The sequence below is a fragment of the Elephas maximus genome, chromosome 22 (genome assembly GCF_024166365.1).
Source record: "Elephas maximus indicus isolate mEleMax1 chromosome 22, mEleMax1 primary haplotype, whole genome shotgun sequence".
Lineage (NCBI taxonomy): Eukaryota > Metazoa > Chordata > Mammalia > Proboscidea > Elephantidae > Elephas > Elephas maximus.
The window spans coordinates 12,089,564-12,095,317 of NC_064840.1; the positions used below are offsets into that span (position 1 = coordinate 12,089,564).

Below are 5,754 nucleotides of genomic sequence, written 5' to 3' on the forward strand. Positions count from 1 at the left end.
CAGTCACTCTTATAAAAGCCTGTAGATAGCTTTGGGGGAAGGCTGGGAGAAAGATAAAGAGTATACATTTTTTGTGCCATAGTGGGGTCTTTCCTCCAGGGGACCTGGCCTCCCCTTCATTCAAGGGGTTGTGGGTCTGTAAACTTGCTCCAGTCTGGGAACTGACTGAGGGACCATGACTCTCCGTTCTGGCGATTTGAGTTAGACTGCCATTCGCTTGACCTAGAATTCTGCTTGCACAGATCAAGTAAATATTTAGTAGATTTCCCATCAGTTTCACTCCTAGGGACACCATAATTAAGCATGCAACACCATAAGTCCATACGAGTCAGACTATTCTGATTACTGGTTTGACTCCACCATCCATTATGGTAGCCACGGCCACCTTGTCTTTTTCGACTGAGTGCCGCCACTTGACCCCTACCATCACAAGGTCCGATCAGCCTTGTTGTAGTTAAGTGTCTGAACTCATTTAGGGCAGCTCTCACTATCAAATCTGACTTACATAAACTAGCAATCACAGCAGTCTTCAAGGATGCTGGCGATCTCTTCACAAATTTGTTCCTCCACATTGTGGTAAAAGGTGTGTACTCTGGGCACTCCATGTGTGGGTCTAACTTGATAAATCCACATGAACAGGTAAATTTCCCTAAGCCTTTGTATACCTTCTACATTATACAAAGGCAGATCTGATACTTTAACTTGATTTAGTGTAGGTCATGTAGTAATCCATGCATCAGCGAACCAATCAAATAAACTACTAGCTCCTTTCCTAACTACTCGAGCATCTTATCTTCAGTGGCGCCAAGAGGATGAGGACCTGAAGTTCTGGCTCCAACACAAGGCCACTGAAGCTCATCCATATCCAGTCTCTTCAGGAGTCACTGGGATAAGCTCTCTCAAATTTCAAGTTCCATTTTCTTGCATTGGGCTCATTGAGAATTACTGAAGGATTATAGTTTTGTTTTGTCCTTGTCTGTTTAGTTTTGTCTTGTTTGTTTTCATCCTGGTCTTGAAAGAATTGGTGCCAAATTTTGCGTATGGTATCAGTAGTAGTGTGAAGTTCTAGGCAATTTACTGTCCTAGAAGTTTTTGAGTTTGTGGCCTCTCAGCCTCTATAAGCTACAAAGAAATAAAGGGCACAGGATGACCAGTAAATGCCAATAGGATAGTTGTCAGCTGGAAAGATGGTTAAAGACTCTTGCGACAAGATATACCAGTTGAGGGATTGGGCCAGAAACAACAGACTGCCTTAAAAGACAGTGCCCATGGACTTCAAGAGATTAATACCAAAATAGCTATGATGAGAAAAGTAGTACTCCCAAACAGAATGCCCCTTGACATCCTAACTGCAGCCCAAGGAGGTACCTGTGCCATAGTAAAATCTGATTAATAATAGTAAAATCTGATTGCTGTGTCTATATTCCTGGCAATAGTGATCATATGCAACAGGTAGTATCGCACCTTAACGATCCTGTTCCCTCTTTAAATGAAATTATGAGTAATTGGTTTTCCTATTGGAATAGATTGTGGAAAAAACTGCTACTCTATTTTGAAGTCTTTATATTCCTCATTGTTTCTATTACTATAATTGTAAAATGCTGTTTTGCTTTAGTTCAACTCATTTTATGTATGAAATGCTGTATTTCAGAGCCACTTGATCCTTCACATAAAATTATGGTAGTTTGTTCTTGGGAAGAATGTGTCCATAACTAAGCAAACTCACTGAGGCCTCTCACTTAGGCTCTGACTCATTCCTTCCTGACCAAATGGCTGACCTTTACATTTCAAAGATCTTTAATCTGTAGCTGATCTGATCTACAATCGATCATTAACCCCATATCCGATTCCCCTTTTTCTTGATATTCTTAGTTGGCTACCTACTGAAAGTGGCTCTTGGCTACATTCAATTTTACAAACTGAATTAATTATCTTAATCACTATAATAATTATTACAGGGTTAATCAAATGTTTTATGAAATGTTTTTCAAATGCTTGTACTCACAATGCAACACTACTCGTTATGTAAAAAATCATATATTTTGAAGAAACAGAAATTCCTTAGAGAACAGCTTGGCTCTTCACTTTGGCAATGCCCTTCTCTGCCAAGTATTCCTATTAATTTGGCCCTGCTCTTACACAACCCTTCTTAAAAAAGATCACAGAAGCTGAGGTCCAGCCAGCTATGGCATGGCAAAGAGGTCAGTGGTGGGGCCCATCTATGTGCACGATAGTGACTGGGATCTTAAAGGCTTATCATAGTAAACAGCCACCAATAAACAGATAGGGACTGGCTTCCTTTCATGGGGAATGTCTGAGGTCTAATACCCTATTTAGAATAGGCTGCCATCTAATAAACAGAAGACGTACTCCTTTGTGGGCAAAATGAGACTTGCTCACCTTAGGGATGAGGCTGTACACATAGCAATGTGACAATTTGGTAAGTCCATGCAGAAGAAGCCACTCTTATAATAGTGATCAGCGAATTTCTATAGAAGTTCTTGATCAAAAGGTGGGGCTGTGAAGGAACTTCTTAAAAAATTTGGGTGTTGAACATAAAGAGAGGCTTCTGCCAAAAGAACAGGCTGGACTCTATTTTTGCTGTTCACTGATTATTTCAAGCTGATTTTCAAAAGTCAGCTAGCCAGCATACCTCAGGAAGCCTACAGGCTCTCTTCCTACCCCTTCTTCTCAAAGCCTGCTCCCAAGGAGGACATTCACTCAGGTTGGACCTCAAAATATCCATAGATTAAGCTTTTAAATGACTCAAACTTCACAATTAGCAAGACAATGTTTAAGGGAGCTTGCAGTTGGGTGGTGCCTAGTAAATCATTAAATTGTAAATGTCAATCAATCAGAATTTTTTCCTTGTAAGTTCCCCATTTTCCGTATTTAAAGTCTGAAAAATTCCTTTCGCAGCAGTACTTTGGTGACTTCTCACAAAGTGCTGCCTGATCTAGATCTCTTTGTTCCTTCAATAAACTCTTTGCTTTAATTTTAACAGAAGCTCCACTTTGCTCTTTGACATACCGGTTCAGAAGAAGAGGCACTGAAAGTACTGTAACTATCTTTGGGTCAACTATGCACTCTATGAAGAGTTGGAGGCAAAGGATCCTGAGAGGACAAGCGTATCAAGCCTCTTTGGAACTAGTTCCACACAAAAAGTTCCCATTTGCCAAAATTTGGTTGCTATATGCACAGTTTGAAATAAGACAGAAAATTTTTACCATTTGCTCAAAGACCTTTGGGAATTTCCATAGGCCAACGTCCAAAGAACAAGTTATTTGAAGGCTATGTAGAATTAGAGTTACATCTTCGAGAATTTGACAGATGTCTGAAGCTTTATGCAAAGTTCCTGGAGCTTGGACCTGAAAATTGTACGTCTTGGATTAGATTTGCAGAATTAGAGGCGATCCTTGGTGACATCAAGTGAGCCCGGGGCCATCTATGAGTTGGCCATCAGCCAGCCTCACCTGTACACGCCAGAGGAGCTTTGGAAATCATATATTGATTTTGAAATTGAGCAGGAAGAAATAAAGAACACCAAATCTTTACCAACAATTGCTTCAACAGACACAGCATGTCAAGGTATGAATTAGTTTTGCTCAGTTTAAGTTGTCTTCAGGGAAAGAAGGAAGTTTGGCTGAGTGGAGACAAATTTATGAAGAGGGTAACAAAACCATGAGCAACTGTGAAGAAAAGGAAGAAAGGCTTATGTTGATAGAATCTTGGAGAAGCTTTGAAGATGAATTTAGAGCCATATCTGGTAAGGAGAGAGTAGACAAACACATGCCAGAGAAAGTCAGAAAGAGAAGAAACATCCAGGTTGATGATGGGTCTGATGCAGGCTGAGAAGAATACTCTGATTACATCTTTCCAGGAAATGTTGCCAACCAACCCAACCTTGAGCTCTTGGCTTTGGCCAAACTTCAGAAGGAACAGCAGCAGGAAAAGGAGGCTGTTAACCGAGATCCAGATTAGGACATTGATGAGAGAAAATCCTGACTTTTTTTTCACATTGATAAATGCTTTGTTTTTATGAATTAATACTATATGGAGAAAGAAAAAGACTGATGACTGCTCCAATAGAAAGATCTATAGAAGCACAGAAAATCAGTACTCCTGTCCTGGAACTTAATCTGTGAAAGCAAAAAGGAGTGTGTTAACAGCGTTTGGGAGGATATTTTTAAATATATTACCAAAAATCACTTCAGGTTTCGGTTTAAATCAAAATTCAGTCCTTTCATCTTGTATATTTGACAGACTTTATGTAATATTTACTTACCAATATGCCACATTCTTGATTGTATACGAGCAACCATAACAGTGTGCTAAGTCCCTGTAGGTACTCAATGAAGAAAACTGGAAACAAAACAAAACAAAAAGCACTAACATCTAGGTAGAAAATCCATTTCACAGAATTGGGACACTTTTCCTACTAGAAGCATATATGAGTTCTTTTTTTTTTTTTTCTTAGACATTTAGTACTGATTACTGAAATTACATAAAGTGGAGACTGGCCCCAGAGCATGTGTGTTCCTCACAACTTTGTAAGTCAAGTGCAAATGGCAGGGGGCAGAATAGGTCTCAAATCTGAGTCAGTGTTATGGATCCATGATCATCAATCCTGGGCCTAAAGCTTAACATCCTCAGGGCTACCATTTGGAAACAGGGGCACCGGCTGAGTGCCAAATATTGTTTACAGTTTGCCCCAGCTGACAAGGTAGTCCCTCCCTTTACAGAACTCAGTCCAGTTGGGGAGAAGGGTTGCTAGACATAGAAGCCAAGACAGCCTATGAAGCGAACACATGTGGTACCCAATACTTAGCCTCATCCTCTCCCAATTTCAGCTGCAGCGGGATGGGATGGGTAGCTGCAGGCAAGGACAGCATCTTGCCCCAAAGCATAGCTTCACTTTCTGCCCAAGGTCTCCTTGCACACCATGGATACAACATGGGTAACTTGGAAGTGGAGGGGAGTTTATAACTCCAAATTCAACTCTCAACCAAGTCAAGAAGGGAGCCCCCTTACAGCTCCAGTTCCACTGGGATTGCAAACATCCTTCCCGTCTCTAGCTCAAACAATTTCCCTGTGGCTCTTTCTTCTCCCTCCAGGTCAGAAAGGGTTGAGATCACTTCTCAATCCTGCGCTTAAGGTCCAGAACATCTCAAGACACAGAAAGCCTAAGCAGACCTCACAAGACAGAAAACATCTTCGTTTAGAATAAAGAAGGATTCCTCTTCTTCTCCCTCCCCTCAAATAGACCAGCCTGCTAGGAAATACAGTGCCGCACATCTAGAAAAAGTCCTTTTAACTCGGCTTTGATTCCCATCTTCCCCTCCCATTGGTAGGCTGCCTTCCCTCCATTGGCCGGCTGCCTTTCTCTCTCATTGGTTGGCTACCTTCCCCTCCCATTGGTCGGTTGCCTTCCCCGCCCATCTGCCGGCTACCTTCCCCTCCCATTGGTCAGCTGCCTTCCCCTCTCATTGGTCGGCTACTTTCCCCTCCCATTGGTCGGCTGCCTTCCCCGCCCATTGGCCCTTAGCCTTCATCCCAAATCCCTTCCACCTGGGCCCAGGGAACTGCTTTTGGGAGTATTTAATTCCAGGTGCTTTTTTGAGTATCATGACCATAACGTCCCAGTTTACGCCTGTTGTCTTGGTACAATTATTAATGACGCCGCCTTCCACTTTCAAATGTGTCCCTGTTTTGACAAGAAATGGCCCTGTTTGTAAAACAAGGTGTGTGTCCTTC

The 5,754-nt window shown here is 41.7% G+C and overlaps 1 pseudogene; it reads left to right on the forward strand.

Annotated features, from left to right (window-relative positions):
- Positions 1 to 368: 368 nt before the first annotated feature.
- LOC126066071 (crooked neck-like protein 1) lies at positions 369 to 3,981 on the forward strand (annotated as a pseudogene).
- The last annotated feature ends 1,773 nt before the right edge of the window (positions 3,982 to 5,754 follow it).